This window comes from Humulus lupulus, chromosome 4, assembly GCF_963169125.1.
Source record: "Humulus lupulus chromosome 4, drHumLupu1.1, whole genome shotgun sequence".
NCBI classification, from domain to species: domain Eukaryota; kingdom Viridiplantae; phylum Streptophyta; class Magnoliopsida; order Rosales; family Cannabaceae; genus Humulus; species Humulus lupulus.
Window position 1 is genome coordinate 98,825,415 of NC_084796.1, and position 18,277 is coordinate 98,843,691.

The window sequence follows — 18,277 nt, forward strand, 5'->3', positions numbered from 1 at the left end:
TGGGTTCGAAGGGTCGGGCCGCGGCATGGTTCTTGGAGGGCCGCGGCCCTTGAAGGCTAAGTTGTGCTGAGGATGGAGGGCGGGCCGCGGCATGGTCCATGTAGGGCCGCGGCCCTTACCTGTTTCTGGGCATTTTGTGGCTCTGTTTGGGGGCCATGCCGCGGCATGGTTGGGCCATGCCGCGGCGCTTAAGGAATTTTGGGATTTTGAGAATTTGGGCTTGGGAATTTAACCTAGGGTGCTCGGGGTTGAGTCTTTTACAATGTTTGGTGAATTTCAACGTTCCGAGTACTAGAACTTGGTTTAGAAACTCATTTGAGATTAATCTTATTGGTATCCATTATCTTGGTTGTGACTAGGTGTTAAGCTAGTGCTCGGGAAGTGGATCGTGCTCGGGGGCCGTCATTTTCTATTTAAAGCATTTGGAACTAAGGTAAGAAAACTATAACACCCGTAGGATAGGGCATGGGCCCATAGTGTGATTTCCGGGCATGGCCCTATATTGCATGTTGCATGATGAGATGATTGCAGGGCATGGCCCCAGATTGTGTTGTGTGCAAATGTTTAACCTTAAATGAATCATGATGCGTGAATGATTATTTTGAATGTACTATATGTGTGATTATGATGAAATGAACGGCAAGTGCCGAGAATGGCGTAGGCCGGGGCGGCCGTGGGCCGAAAGTAACACCTAGCACATGGGATGCTATATTCAGGGTGGGACCCAAGGGATACATGAGTTATCCTCGCGGTGAGAACCGATACCCCAGGGCTTTGGTAAGGCTCTGGGGCGGCATGGCCGTGTTTGCTTAGTCTATTGATTGACTTGTTTATCTGTGGATTATCTGTTATGATAAACTGTATTAACTGCATATGTTATGTTCTGCATGAGTTTTCTTGCTGGGCTTCGGCTCACGGGTGCTCCGTGTTGCAGGTAGGGCAAAGACTGAGTCAACCAACCATGAGTACGGAGAGCGTGAAGCGACGCGTACATGTTTGGCCTGCCCGACTGCTTTGGTTGGGGGTTTATTTGAAATTGGCTGTAATAATCTATGATTTTATAACTGATCAACTGTAAACTTACTTCAAGATGAAAATGGTTTTCAAACCTTATTTTTGGGATCCCAATTGTTTAAAACTAGAAGTTTTTATTGAGTCAACGCATTTTCAAGGATTACAGCCTTAACTTTTATTAGTCACACTTTTGCCTCAAAACCTCGGTTAGCGAGTTCATTACACTGTTTTGTCTTAAAAATTCACTTAGTAACGGCTCTAAGGGAGTAGGGCGTTACAGGCTGGGTCAAAGGTTACATGAATTCAAAAATGAAAACTATTTCTCTTCTCACCATTTGTTTCCCTCTTCTTTCTTGTGTGAACACAAGCCTTCTAAAGCCTTCTCTCTTTATTTCTCCCATTATTTTCTTTTAATTAAATAAAAACTATATAAAAAATAAAAGAAAAAATCTAGAACAATGCATGGGAAAACTATTGCATGCTCACCATGAAATCATGCACATACACACACACAAGAGCTAAGGTGCATTTTTACTAACCATGCACCTTGGTGCATACAACCAAAACTCAAGAGCTCACACAAAATAAACAATTAACAATTTTAAATTCACATAACTTCTACCAAGCAATTCAAACAATTAAAAAAAATTCTAACACTTAACAATTAATCATAAAATAAAGCAAAAAATTAATTAAACTAAAAAAAAAATTGGTATGCTACAAGAGACCTACCATTTTGCATAGCTAGGTTTATCCACTTTTAAACAGAATAGCTTCCATGATTGATATAATGTCATAGCCACAAATCTCTATGTTCAAATGAAGTAATGGGGATGGATAAGATAAGCTGTAAATCAGGGGTATTAAAAGATTGTTGAATAAGACATATATTCCATATCCCTGGGGATTCCATGAGCCGGGAAACCATCATATCCTCAGTTTTTCCTCTAGAAGTTGGTAGGAAAGAGGGTGGTCATGGGATCGAAGGATTGTTAAAAGCCCTAGTGTTTTTTCCACCCCCTATTTGTCTTCGTAAGCCTTTGACAAGTAGTTCTCTTCCCCGTAGAATATTATGCCAAATCATAGACGGATAATTTGTAACTCTAGATTCCACGAAGCTGGTATTATAAAAATATCTGGCTTTCAATACTTGTGCAATAAGAGATGATGGGTTCATTAGTATACGCCATGCTTGTTTAGCTAACAGAGCCTGATTATATTGGACAAACTTTATGAATCCTAAGCCTCCTTCATATTTCAGTCAACACATTTTATGCCAGACTCTCCAATGAATTTTCCTTTTTGATTGAAAAGACCCCCACCAATATCATGCTAATAACCCTTCAATCTCTTGACATAACCCTTCTGGAATTTTAAGGCATGATATGAGATATGTAGGCATAGCTTGAATTACTGCTTTTAAAATGATTTCCTTTCCTGCTTGAAAGAAGAGTTTGTTTTGTAATGAATGTAACTATAGCCATATTTTCACTTTAATTGTTCTAAACAAAGCTTTCTTGCTCCTTCCCCCCAACATAGGCAGCCCCAGGTATGTTTCTATGTTTTCAGTTGTTTGCATGTTTAGGGAGGATACATGAAGTGATTGCATCTCCTCAAGGGTGTTAAGTGAGAAAAATAGGAGAGATTTGTTGAAGTTGATCATCTATTCAAAAAGACATACAAGATTGCAAGTCTTTCAGAAATAAAACTTGGAAAAAATTATTATTTTAAGAGTAAATTAGAATACAAATATAACTACTTATTATAAACTTAGTGTTGTACCTGTCCAAAACAATCACAGTAAAAGGAAAAAATTCTTTGAATAGATTGCAAGGATCTTTCAGAAGCCTGAATAGTAAGTAGAATATCATCTGCGAAAAAAAGATGACTAATATGGGGGCTTTGTTAGCTATCTTCAAGCCTAAAATATCTCTTCGACTTTCTGCTTGGTGTAGAAGCGCTGAAATTTTTTATGCACAAATTAGGAACATATATGGTGAGAGAGGGTCTTTATGTCGTAGGCCTCATCCCATTTTTAAAAGCATTCTTTCTATGAAATATCCATTCCACCCTATCATAGGCTTTGCTCATATCCAGTTTCATTGTTGCATAACATCTTTTTCCACTATTTTTAAGTCTTAAACTGTGCAAGCACTCATAGGCTATCAAAGCATTGTCTGTTATCAGTCTACCTGGAACAAACACACTTTGGGTTCCATGTATAATTGCTAGTAGAAAAAGTTTTAGTCTATTAATTAAAACCTTTGAGATAATTTTGTAGACAACATTACATAGACTAATAGGTCGAAATTCGCTAACTGACACCGACTCCTTTTCCTTGGGGATAAGAGTTACCAACGTAGAATTTATTGGTGCAAAGTCGACCTTATCTTCTAGGCTGTCCATTACAGTTTTTGAAATGAGAGGGCCTACAATATCCCAATGTTTTTTATAGAACATAGCATTCATCCCATTCGGCCCTGGACTTTTATCTGTGTGCATAGAAAACACTGCCACCTTAATTTCATCAAGCGAGAAAGTAGCTGCCAAGGATAGGTTCATCTCTTCTGTTATAATCGATTGGACGGCTGTAAGCAATTCAACAATTTTATCATATGAAATTATTTACAACCACCAAATAAGTGGGAGTTTTATTTAAGAAATATTATGAGCATTATCTATTTTTTGTTTTGAATGAACTAATCTAGACTGTTTAGTATAGTGACACAAGGGATAAAAGTGTCGTGTACAGTATAAATAGTGTAGGACTAGTACATAATGAATATAAACTTCTGATAAGTTCTATTTGAATACATAAGTTTATAATATCACTGATTTTTTTTTTTTTTTTTTAATTTGATCTCAATCCTGCGGCTAGTAATGGACTCATATTTAGTAGCTAGTGAGCTGGGAAATTTTATGATGGGAATTGAATTGGTGAGGAATTGATTAATTTTGTGTGCAATATTTAGAATACGAGGAAAAGGGAAAAGATTAATCATAGATCACACACATATATGCCTAGAGATGTTGGCATTCTTGTTGTTTGCTAGGCATTATAACCTTTGTATTTATTACAATAAACTAGGAATTAAGGTGTTGTGATGTGATCTAAATTCAAGTTTATGTGTGTTAGTAAGCTCTAGTTAGGATTTATTAAGAACTTCTAACAATTTTTTATTTTTTTTTAAAAAAAAAACTTCTAACAAATATTTGTATAGCATTGATTTTGTTGGAAGTCTATTGAATAGAAAAACAAATGTAAATATTTATACAATTACGGAATAGCCATGAAATACTGTATGGCAATTTTCTTTTGTTGTTTTTTCACGAGTTCAAAACAAATTAATAAATCAAAATTACTATTTTACAAGAGCTTCAAACTAATTATAGACCACACCATTTTCCAATTCCATGCTTTCAAACTAATTATATATAAATGTATCTTGCATTATACACAAAGCCATTCACAGGATTCAATAATCATGATGCGTTTAAAAGTGTCACATTAACAGCTCAAAATACTCTTCAAACATATATATAACAACTACAAACCTGCGTTTGTATCCTTGTCTTTACAACATATCAAAAGGAGTCCTAAAAAATGCAGCAGTGGATCCAACTATAAAATAATAAAGAAAACAAAACATGAAAGGGAGAACAAGTAGATAATTCCTGAAGCATTTATACAGTTCCTTAACATCAATCTCCAACATAAAATTATTTTATATATATATATGTGTGTGTGTGTGTTCAAAAAAGCAGAACAACGTGAAATCATAAATATTGATACTCCACTCAAACCACATAAATCTAGTAAAGTGAAACTACACATTTTAAACCTCATTTTAAGGTCAACACAACATTCAATCTCAAGGATACATGACAATCTAAAAAGGGAAGGCGCCATCTGTCAATCATAGTTATGAAAATAAATAACAAATATTAATCGGCATAAAATATTAAGAGTAAACTAACTACCTTCTCTGAATATTTTTTAGCATACTGCTGGGCTCTATTGTAAAGGAGCTTTTTCTTCTTAGCATTCTTTTGAAGTTCTTGTTTTTTTTTTGTCAGGAATAATTTTATTAGTATTCCGAATGAGAAGATAAAATGTGCAAACTGGAGGAAGATAATCTTCTAACCAACATAAACTCTTCGTTTAGCCAAAGAGTATGCAAATATGCTCTCAGAAATTTAGACAAAGAAGTTCACATATGGTAATCAAGCATAACGATTTAGAGAACTACAATAATGGAAATAAACTAAAGACAATAGAAAAAATAATCTCAATCAACCGCCCCTGATAATACCTCAATTTGAAAGGTCATTAAGATACCTGCATCACAAAAACAAACCAAAAATAAGAAACTATTAATGAAATCAAAATTGCAAATTCTTTAGGGAGATTGTTTATCCCGCCAAAGGACCAACCCTAATAATAGACCTGAAATTTTTTTCTAAACTGTTTAGAGATAATTAGAACACAACACAAATAGGGGGAAGAATTTCCTCCAACCAACAAAACTCGTCATCTAGCCCAAGAGCGTGCTTAGCCAAGAAATGGGCCACAATATTAAATTGACGGCTAGTATGAGAAGAACTAGCCCTCGAAAAGTTTGGCTAAAAAACAATCTTTAATAAATGTTTAGCTATTGAATTAAAAGCATTGAGAGGAACAATATTAACGAATGACAGGTGCATATTGTTGATTAATTTAAAAAGAAAAAGAGTAAAGAATGCAAATGAACTAGAAAGGAAGAGACATGCAGTTAATTAATTGAAATAGTTAATAAAGAAGTGGTACAAACATTGTTGTTGTGATAAGTCCAACCACTTCAATATCAAGATACCACGGAGGCAAATTTCCTAGTAAATATACACACAAGGTTCAAATATCTTTAGTGCATTACAAATCATGTTATAATTTTTGCGACATTCTATTAGTAATTGTTTCAAACACCTTGAGTACATCAAAATATTTCCAGCTCAAAATTACCTCTAGCTTTATTCCCTTCAATTAACATATTTTAAATGATAAAATAAAGAACATATTTTCATTAATCTTATTCAAAAGAGTAATTCTAGTGCTAGTTTAAGGGGAACGACTTCAATAACTAGAAGTCCAAACAAACTCAGGGCTCTAAATAGGATTAGGATGTTTAAAAAAGAAAAAGAAAGAGAAACATAAAGTTTTAAAAAAAAACTAATAAATTAATTTGAAGTTAGGGCATAAGATTTTAACAACAGATAAATACATATGTTTAAATATCAAACATATCACTTCATGTCTAACCACGAAAAATATTTGTATATAATCAATTATTTCTGGTTTTTTTCTTTCTAATTTGGCCCCATTAATGCAGGTGAACAAAATATATTGACTTAGAGTAATCAAAGATGCTTTATTTTTACTTCATTTTACATCACCAAAATTTCACTTTTTATTTTTATTTTACCTCCCAATACTTGTAACTTACTCATAATCTAGAACTGTTACACTGTGTATCTTAAATATTGTCAGACTTGATAATCAAATCATTTGGTCATAAACGTGCAAAATAAGGTTAACATTAATGGTTAGAGTTAAAAATTTTGGTCAAAAGAACTGTTGACTTTTCATTTAAAAGTTTCGTACATACATGAGATCCAAAAATATTACAAACAACCGTTTAAAAAAGTGTGTATACATCAAAAGTTACAACAGGCCGACCTAAGCCGCAAAATAAGGAATACAACTCTAGTTCCTCTGAGATACTCTTGGCTGAGGTGGACAAGCAGCCGCATATGTACACGCAACCATTGAAGCTCTCAACTCATATCTGATAAAGCTTTGCTTGCCCCTTACTTAAACCACAAAGCACCCATCACTACACCAAATACCCCCATTTTAAGACTACTGAACAAATATTATGATACTTAAAATAATAAAATAATAAGTGGCAAAGTACAAAGAAAAAGAAAAAAATGGTGGTATAATTTTGGGAGCCCGTGCTATAACTTGTGAAAGTTATTTTTTTCTTCTTCAATTTATAATTACAAAGCTCTAAAGAATTCTCTGGGAAATATCTTGTTCGACTCCTCCGATCATCTTCGGCGTTTCTAATCGCCTACGGTGTCTCCGAAGTCAGTCCACTGCTCTGTCTACAACGTTCGGCTCTTCGGCGTTTCCAATCGTTCGACTCTGTCGTCGGCGTTTCCAATCGTCTACAGAGCATGCTCTTTATTCTAACAGCTTGTGTTTCTGGTATTGTTTCATAAAACCTTATTTATGATTTTCCCCTCTCCTTCTTCAGCACCCCAAAGCCTTATGGTCTCTCTGTTCTGAAATTGATGTTTCTCCTCACCACTCCATAGACAGCTCACTGAAGTTATTTTCCTGAGACACACAATCACGCACTCACACCTCTCGGCTTCTCCTCATCAGTCCTCGAACAGTTTAGGCTTTAGATCTTTGGATGGTAAGTCTTCTACACTTACAGTTTCAGTTTATATATATATAAATAAATTGTTAGTTCGGTTTTCTAAAGCATCTTTATTAATATGGCTCTAAGAGAAACAGTGAATTAGTTATGATGTTTTGGAGCAAAACCCACATCCCAATAATGACCAACCAGCAACAAATAAAACTAGCAGCGACAGCAGCACTGTTTCACAATTTGGCTTGTTTAGTGGTGCTGATAGAGTAGACTATATTTTGATATTTTTTGGATGTGTTGGTGCGTCCATGGGGCTGCTCTTCATGCTTTCTTTGTTTTGTTTGGTCGTATGATTGATGCGTTGGGAAATCTTTCTATGAATTCTCAAAGTTTATCTTCCCATGTTTCAGAGGTAACAATGCATATATGTGATATTCTCACCAAGATGAGTCTCTTAGAGCCTCGTATTCATATCAGCTTTATCTTAGTGCAGAATGCTTTTACTCTATTTAACAAAGATGCTTGGAGAAAGTGTTTTATGTGCTTCTCTTAGAGACAGTATTTTATGTGTTTGGTTTTAATGGTATCAACAGAGTAGAATTCTCATGCTCTTTACTCACTCTTCCATATCTCATTACACTTTGCTATAATTGACATGTGAGTTTTTACTCTATTTAACAAGCCCCACTCAATAGCTCCTATCTCATATGATTTATTTCCAAAGCAAAGCCTGTCTAGGACTTCTTGTAGACTTTTTAATTCTACTTCTCTCACCTCTAAAGCAGTATGGATTGAATATGGTCCTGTGTCCTCAAGTTGCAGATGTATATTAGCAAGATCAAGTTCCCTTATTTGTTTTGACTGTACATAAAAATAAAAAGAAGAAGAAGAAAAGAAAATTAGACCAAAAGTACTATTGGCAATTTAAAGTGCTCACTTGTATGTCTAGTGTTTTTTGTAATCTGAACTTCAAGATGGTTAAGTTCTTGGATTAGCTTTTCTGCCTTTTAGATTTTGAATTCTGATTCTGGCTCTTGATTTGGCTAAAATTTGACGAAGTAGAAGTGATACACTTTGTTTGGAGCATGAATGGCTTCACCAAGAGCATTATTAATCTTGTTTGGCTCATAATAATCAAGTTGTTCTGACCCCTCATTTGATTTTTCATATATATTCATTTTCAGTAAAATGAGTTTTGTTTTATTCTGGTCTCTAATTAATCTACCCAGTTCAGAGTTTCTGACCCCCAGTTCAACTCAGCTTCTTATTTTTGACTAAAAAGTCATAAAAAATGATGGGACTTGATCATTTTAGTCAGTAGAATTTATTTTATTTTGGTCTCTAATTAATCTACCAAGTTCAGAGTTAATTAGTAAGAACACATATCATATGTGCTTTTTCACTTTCACGTACTTGTGTTTGTGTCTCTCCAAGTTATCATATGAGTATATATGTGTACTTCTTTAACTTGTATTAGTCACTGGTTCAATTTATCAGCAAAATAATAATCAGATTTAACTTGTTCATTCAATTTTGACCATGGATTACTTTAAAACTCAATTGTAAGAAAAAAGATCTGATTTTGAATTCGAGGGGGACAAAACCAAAAACAAGGATAATTCATTAATCACTATATATGCCTATGTTTGTATTGTATATTTTAACATAGGATGCTTGTTTTTCTTGGATTCATTAAGACATGCTTAAAAATAGATTTCCTAAAGAGGCTTTAAGGGTCACAAATTTCTAACCCTTTTTCATCTTTCGTTTTTGGAAGTGCTCTCTTTTTGTTTTTTGAAATGCTCTCTTTTCCACCCCCATATGACTCATGTCAGTTTTTGTAGCAATCTTAAAAGACTATATTCCCACACTTTATTAAATATATTATTGTCCTAAGATATGAGAAGCACGAGTGAGAAGAGAACTATATATGGCCCCTCCTCTTAAGACTTTTCCTTTTGGTCTAAATCCATATCCTAAAGATGGTTTTCTCACAGTTTGAGATCCGAGCTTCACAGAGTGTCATCCACACATTCCCGGCCACTGCTAATTATTTTTTTTAACTCATCATCCTTTCCTTTTTAATTTTTTACTGTTACAAGCCCGACAAAGGGACGAAGCCTTGTGCTTATGATAACATATGACCATGGACTATATTCTTACAAAATATATATTGAGAGAAAAATTAATAATATGATAACCATATATACCCAAAATTTAATATATAAAATAATTTTGTTTACTTATTGTTATACCCAAAAAATAGGAGAATGCATCCTAGGAGGCTAATGAGAATGCATTCTAGGAGAGCTAAGGGGAGTGGTCCTAGGAGACCCCAAGGAGGATGTGGTCCTAGGAGACCCCAAGAGAATGATCCTAGGAGAACCCAAGGATGAGGTCCGAGGAGAACTCAAGAAAGTGGTCTTAGGAGACCCCAAGGAGAAAGTGGTCCTAGGAGACCCCAAGGAGGATGTGGTCCTAGGAGACCCCAGGGGTGTGTCCGAGGTAAGCCTCCCAAGGTTTCCTAAGTGTTGGCTCGAACATGTCCAAGGTAAGTAGCTGTGCAGAAGGAGTCCCATGCAAACCAAGAATTGAGACTTAGATTTTGACAAGGGGAGTGCCTCGGGCTTGTACAAGGTGAGATGCCAAGAAGGATGCCTCGGACCACCTTGGTCCTAGGAGAAGGCAAGAGAAGGTGCCTCGGACCACCTTGGTCCGAGGAGAAGGCCATCATGTCCGATCGGACATGTCATGGAGGAGGATGCCTCAAAGTTGTCCGAGGTGAGAAACAAGAGAATTGCCTCGGACTTACCCGAGGTGAGGTGCCAAGGGAGTTGGCTCGGACCACCTTGGTCCGAGGAGAGCCAAGCTTGTACCACCTTTGGTCCAAGGAAAGCTTGAAGGAGTAATCAACGTGCATGTGAGACTACGTCAAAGTCCCCGGAACGACTCTAGCAAGAATTGGTCTAGGCACCTGGGAATCTCTCATTTCTCACTCAAATTGAGGAATCAGTTGTATTTTAAACATTTATTGTAATATAAATATAAGATGAATAATAAAATATCCCTATCGTAAGGGGATATCAGTTGAGGATCCCAGACCTATAAATAGAGAGCTTATGGGATGAGAGAGAGGGTCTTCTGCTTCTTCTTTCTAGAGAGAGAAAATTGGGTCTGTGTATTCTAGAGAGAGAAAGTGCTGGTATTTGAGAGAACTCTTGTATTTTCACAATCTGTACTGAAGAAACTCAGTTGGCTCAGTCCATCTGATCTTGAGTATAGATCTATAAATCACAACTCTAAGTGGATTAGGCTATTACCGACAATCGGGGCTGAACCACTATAAAAATCTCTTGTGTTATTTACTTTTATTGTTTATACCGTCTGTTGTCGTTTACATTCTCTTGAAGGCTTGTCGTATTTGACGTTCTCACGTCGTTGGCTAAAAACGCAGTCAACACTTATTGTATCATTTAATTTTAATTTTGTATTAATCTTTTAGGTATTGATTATATTCTTTAGGTTGTGGATCAAATTGGCAATGAGCATTGTAAAGTTAATTAACTTGATTATTAATTGCAAGAGGTACGAAAATATGTTCTCTAAACTCTTTCATTAATATCATACAAATATTAGAGGAGTTTGAATATCTTAAATATTCATTTGTAGAGAAGTAGGTTCTGAAATTAAAATTGTGTGTTGCGGTGATAACGGAAGGTTAAAAACTTGTGGGTCTTAGAGAAGTAGGTTCTGAAAAATTTATTTGTGTGTTGCGGTGATATAAGGAAGAAAACGTATTGTATGTTGTTTGAATTTTTTTACTTGGTATTGATAGATAGTTAGGTAACTTTTATATGAGAAATGATGTCAAATTTTATCTAGAATTATGTATTATCTTCTTACAAATAAATTGTTTTTGCTTGAATTTATTTGATTAGATTGATAGATATCTTGCCTATGGTGTGAATAAAGGTAGCCTTCACGTCCCCAACCTTAGGGTTTGAATAATAAAACATTATACATATGAGTTGTGATTAGTTTTTTTATATCTATGCTTATGATATGCAGATGGATAAAACTTGGATCCATCTTAACAGGTTAGCAAATAAAATTATATGATTTAAGTTTTGGTATTTTATTATTGAAGTATCCTTTAAAATTGTAGAGCTACAAAGGAATATGAGAGAAAAGCTAGGGAGTTTGTGAAGTCTGTAGTAATGAATGCCGGTTTTCCGAGTAAGATTCTTTGTCCATGCAACAAATGTTAGAATCTAAGACATCAACTTTCGGATGAAGTTGTAGAACACTTAGCTTTGTACGGCATGGACAAATCATACAAAACATGGTTTCATCACGGAGAAGATCTAGTTCAAAGTAGCACGACAAAGACAAGTTCTACATATAATTTATTTCGGGCTGCTGGAGTATGTTCAAGTAATGTCAATGATTTGGATGACGATAACAACGATGATGATTTTGATAGTCTATTAGGAGATGTTGAATCTCCATTGTATGAAGGTTGTTTGAAATACACAAAAATTTCATCCATTGTCGAGCCATACAATCTAAAAATAAAGCATAGATTCTTAGATGTTTGCTTTTGTGAGGTGTTGGAGATGATCCAAGAAATGTTGCCAAACGATAATCTCATACTAACATCTATGTATGCAATTAATAAGTTTGTAAAGATTTTTGATATGAACTATAAGCATATACATGCTTGTGTGAATGATTGTTGCTTGTTCACAAAAGAAAATGCTAATGCCCAAGTGTGTCCCACCTGTCAATATCCAAGATGGAAGGAAAATGAACACACAAAGGAGATTCTACAAGGGCAGCCTGCAAAATTGTTAAGATATTTTCCTATTATACCAAGGATTCAAAAGATGTTCAGAAATGAAGAGACAATTTCATGCTTAAAGTGGCATTCAAATAATAAAAGAATGGATGAGAAAATGAGCCACCTGGTAGAGTCAGAGGCTTGGGATGTAGTTAATGAGAGATGACCAGATTTTTCACTTGAACTGTACAACCTTCGACTAGGACTTGTTGCAGATGGGATCAACCCTTACAAAAATATGAGTGCTACATATAGTTGTTAGCCAATAATGCTCATTGTATACAATTTTCCACCTTCAATGTGCATGAAGAATAAATTCACATTTCTTTCTATGTTGATTCCTGGACAAAAACAACATGGGAATGACATAGATGTTTATTTGGAGCCCTTAATAGACGAGTTACTAGAAATATGGAAATGTGTTTATACATATGATGCTTCTACAAAGAAGTTTTTTAATTTAAAGGTCATGCTGTTATGGACCATAAATGATTTTCCAGCTTATGGAAACTTAGATGGATGTGCGACTAAATGGAGGTATGGTTGTCCTATATGTGGAGAGAACCCAAATGTTGTTTGGTTGAAGCATAGTAAGAAGATGTCTTTTTGCAATCATATTCGATTTCTTCCACAACATCACCCATATCGAAAGAAAAAGTTGCTGAGGTGGAACTTGAAGAACCAGAAATAATGGCTGAAACGAATTAAAATATAAGTATTTCCCCAGGTATAAGGCAACAAATGCGGCAAGCTCTTAGACAATTCAAAATGAGTTCCAAGAAGCACCTCAAGATAGAAATGCAAATGAAATGAATGCACTCAAAAAGACTAGGGGCAGGACTACATTAGCAAATCTTACTAAGAGAAACAATGACTTGATGAAAATAAATTGGAATGAAAAAAGACAACCAGTTGGTACTAACTCAGTACAATTTTCTTCTTTTGTGGGTGCTCTTGTGAGGAAGATAGTTCCTTGTACTATTTCAGATTAGAGGAAAAATTCTCCAATCATGAGAGACGTTCTTTGGGAATCTATTCAGGTAGCATTTACAAGTTTTGTGATTATATTCTTTCTTTTCTTTAATATTCATCTCTCATCAGAAACATATAATATGTTATTTTATATTTTATTGTATGCAAAATATGATTTACCTGAAGATTGGCAAAAGAAGATTTTCTTTGAAATGATGGCAGACCTATGGAGATTTGCAAAATCTAGACTAGTCAATGATATTATTGATGCAAAAACTGAGAATGAACGACTAGCATTAAAGCCAAATTGCATAAAAAGTGATGTAGAATGGAGGATGTTTGTTAAACAAAAAACTAGTAAAGAACACATAGTAAGATTTGAAATAAGTGATTGAATATTTAAGTAAATATCAAATTATTTTTTTCCTAATGTTGGTTTCTTATTAAATAGGCTATAAGGGCCAAATTTCAAGAGAGGATAAAGAAAAGTGTTCTGTACACCTTAAGTCGAAGAAGATATGTTCGAACAATCAATGATATGGTTACAATTAATATTTTTAGTGAATATATTTTTGTTCTTATTATTAGTCTTTATTTTATATTCTACATTTTTTTATTGTGTAGACAAAACAAACTGAAGGGGGAAAAGTAACTAGGATCAATGCTTTTCGGAGAGCCCATACCAAGAAGAATGGTGAACCAATCAACCAAACAACATCTGAAGTTTTTGTGAGTATTTATTATTTAATTTTGGATATTTATACTTGTTCACTATTATTGTACATTAGCTGTACTAATTTTATGTAGGAAGAATTGACTGAAATTATATGCGAAGACCCAAAATCTAAAACTATAAACAATACCAATGAGGATGCATTAACAAAATTATTTTGTAATTCAAAATCTGAATGCTTAATCGGACAAGGAAGGGGGTAACAAGGTCAAAATTAATTGTTGTTAATATGTGTAAAGACAAGATGACATTGTTGGAAGAAGAGCAGCTAAATATGAAGATTCAAATTGCTGAAATGTTGAATCTACTTAAAGGACACTTGGTAACAATTCTTTCTCGCACTTATATAACTAAAAATTTGTATTTTTGAAATGAAACTTATCTTGTTGTTTATATTTACGGCGGTAGAGCAACAACAAGTAAGGGGCAGTCCCACAATATTCCACAACCCAACAATATTCCTTCTCCTAAGATAAATCTTCAAAATGTTTTCTTTCTTTTTAAGGAAACAAATACAAAAATTAATATACTGTCTTCAAAATTAATTTTGCAGAGTGTTGGAGTTAAAAAGAGCCATAACTTTACAGAAGCAAGGAATGTTTGCTACTTGCTCGATTGGTCAGATGCAATTATTGCTGAAAGTCGTTGGAATTCTAGTGATCCTGACTTAGAGGTGCACGGAATTCCTCGTGGACCAGATTTTATGCGTGTATGGGTTGATGTTGCTGTTGTGCCTGGTGCATATTTATTTCGTCCTAACTATGCGATGCTTACTATGCAAGAAGTTGTTGGTTCAACAGTTGCATGACCTTCTCAAAAGGTTATTCCAAGAGGTATTTATTTGGTTATTTGATTATATAAATGTTTGTTCAACATTAACCGATATGCAATCCAAGATTATGATAGTATTATTTGATTGATTTGATAGGGGAGATGAGAAAGACAAAATGATAACGGGGCCAATTTGAATTAATATTTTAATTAAAGTTCTAAGGTCACTTGAGTATAGATAGTTGTAGTAATGTGTGTACTATAATAAATTGTTTATTATTCAAACTCAATTATTATAAATTTGGTTATGCGTCATGATATTATTGACTATTTTAGATGAATGATATGATATTTCATGACCTCATTAGTTTTTCTTTTATGTTTTATTTACTAGATTCAGCAAGTGAAGTGCAAAAGAAAATCTGATTTGGAAGGCTTTGGTGTGCTGACATTTGGAAGATCATGAATTCCTACCTTTACTTTTGAATATGCAACTGTTTAAGACTATTTTGTTGACTATTGTGAAAATGTTTTGTTTATGTTAATTAGGCAGTGTTGAATATCTTAAGACTTTTAGATTGTTTTTTAGATAATCTTGAATGTATTTTGACACAATTATTTGGTTAAATGTGTTATGAACTTAACCAAATAATTGGTACTCAAAAATATATTTGTACAATGTTAAGGGTGTCTTAAGTATATTAAATGAAGCGGGTTTGAATTAAAGCGATAAAAAATAATTATAATGTACAGGTTTATATAATAATAATTCAAGCTTATCCAAATATTGGAATAATACAAAAAATGTGTTATTGTATCTTTTACAATAACATTGGTTTATAAGCATAAAAATATGTTATGCAAACTATTTTCTATAATGCAGAAAGTGTGTTATTATAAAGTGTATCATAATACTACTTTATAAGTACAAAAATGTGTTATATAATCTATTTATAAATAGCATAATGAAATACTTATCTAACTATTAAAATAACACAAAAAAAAAGTGTTATTGTAGGCTATACCATAACACATGTCTATAATTATGGAAAAGTGATATGCAAAGTGCTCCGATCTACTATAACACCGCTTTCCTTAACACATCAAAAAGTGTTATGGTATATATTTGATAATATTTTTTTAGTCTTATTGAAAGTATTTTTTTCTTGTAGTGCATGAGCCAAAGCTCAGCAAGAAAACTTAAACATGTGCATGAACAGTAAATACAAAAGCCAGATACATATATATAGCATGCCTAACAGTAATAACCTACTCATGCATGCAAACAATTATAAATAAATGATCTTTGGATCATTAGACACAGGTACAAATAAGCATACTTAAGAAAATACAAGTATGCATACATATTAATCATATAATACCATCAAGTAAATGCAAATATAGTGATAACCAAGTTCCTTAACGGAGCAAGTCCTAGCTACGCAAACCATGCAGACAAACACATAACACTTAGCCAGAAACGGAATATTCAAGTATGTTTAATCAACAAGCGTAAACATAACTCAATAACATTCATTCTTGGGAGTCTGAGCCCTATTCATAATTATAATCAACAACAAGGACAAGCACTAATCATATATATCACGTATTGGGTTCAATTTTCTTACCCCAGGTTTGAGTATAGCGTAATAATAAGAATGACCCTCGAGCACAATCCTGGTTCCGAGCCCTTAGTGATAACCTAGTCACAACCGTAATGTAGGATCCTGTCAATAACGAGCAAATAATGGGTTCCGGACCGAGTCGTAGCCTCTAGAACGCCGAATTCCTCTAAACAAGGTAGTAGAATCGATCCTAAGCCCTTAGGTTTGATTTCCCATTACTCAAGATCTAAGCTGGCCAAAATAGACCAAGTGGGCCACAAGCTGCCCCTAAGGGCCACGACACGCCCCTTAGAACTAAGAGCCCCCCCTACCTGGGGTCAAGACACGGGTCGTGACTTGCCCCATAGGGCTGCGGCGCGCCCTTGAAACAGAAACCCCGCCTGGCCCTAGGTTCATACGGGTCGCGGCGCCACAAGAACAAGGCTGCAATCCGACCCTACGAACCCAGAATTATCTATCTCCTAGCCACAACAAATCCCAAATCCTAACCCGAGCCTTCAATTCCTTAGTTTTCAACCAACAATTCTCCTTAGTTCTCAAGAAATCCCCTTACAAAGTTTAGAGAGAGAGAGAGAGATTCGGTTGGTGGAGAGGAAAGAAAGGGTTTTTTTCTTTTGTGTTTTGTTTGTTTTCTTAAGGTTAAAGTAACTTTAGCATATCCCGAGGCTCGGGGTACCAAAAATGTCCCCGATAGGAAAATGGTGAAAATCCTCGATATTCCTTCCTAATCTCGCTAACTCCATATATATCCTCAATTATCTATTCCCGTTACTCGATAACCAGGTAACGTACTAGTTACCCAAAATACCCCTTGACTCACCCCAAGTCTAGTTTTGAGTCCCGTTGTGACTATGCCGCTAACTTGCTCCCTAGGATCGTCTCGTGCCGAGTAACCCAAATAAACTCACATAATAATGTGGTCTTTTACATATATCACATGTATGCACATATATACAATTATGCCCATAACGAACCAAATTACGAATATTTCCTTTCTAATAAGAAACGGGTCCACATGCATATTTAATACACCTAAACATGCATATGTAGTCATATTATCATATAACTCACATAATCACATAGTTACAGAAAAAAATATCTCATATAAACTTATAATTCCATAATTTTCCCTCCTACCCCCTAATCAAGGCCCTAAGCCTTATTAGGTAATTTTGGACGTTACAACTATCCCCTCCTTACAGAAATTTCGTCCTCAAAATTTTACCTGAATAACTCGAGATATTGAGTATGCATATCCGCCTCCAACTCTTAATTCGCTTCCTCAACCTTGTTGGTCCTCCATAATACCTTAACTAAATGTATAGTCTTATTCCTTAGGACCTTTTCCTTCCTATCTTAAATTTGAACTAGCTACTCCTTATAGGACAAATCTGCCTCCAGTTCCAGATCCTCAAAACTCAATGCACGAGTCAAATCTTATACATACTTCATCAGCATGGAAATATGAAATACGTTGTGCACGCTAGACAGTGCAGGGGGTAAGGCCAACCTATAGGCCACCAGACTGATCCTCTCCACGATCTCAAATGGTCTCACAAACCTAGGGCTCAACTTTCCCTTCTTCCCAAATCTCTTCACCCCTCTCAGTGGTGAAACCCAAAGGAAGACATAGCTCCCACTTGGAACTCCACGTTCCTCTGCTTTGGGTCTGAATAACTCTTCTGTCTGCTCTAAAACACGAGCATCCGTGCTCTAATATTCTCAATAGCCTCATTGGTCCTCTTAACTGCCTCAGGACCCAAATATTTCCTCTCACCCATCTCATCCCAGTGAATGGGCGATCTACATTTCCTACCATACAACATCTCATAAGGTGCCACTCCAATAATTGACTGGTAGCTGTTATTATAGGGAAACTCTATCAGAGGCAAATATTTACTGC

The 18,277-nt window shown here is 35.0% G+C and overlaps 1 long non-coding RNA gene across 1 annotated transcript; it reads left to right on the plus strand.

Annotated features, from left to right (window-relative positions):
• The first annotated feature begins 6,952 nt into the window (after positions 1 to 6,952).
• On the plus strand, positions 6,953 to 15,448 carry LOC133830662 (uncharacterized). Its single transcript, XR_009892162.1, has 5 exons — positions 6,953 to 7,261; positions 7,372 to 7,475; positions 13,870 to 13,974; positions 14,532 to 14,811; positions 15,144 to 15,448. It is a non-coding gene; the product is annotated as an uncharacterized LOC133830662 (long non-coding RNA).
• Positions 15,449 to 18,277: the final 2,829 nt, after the last annotated feature.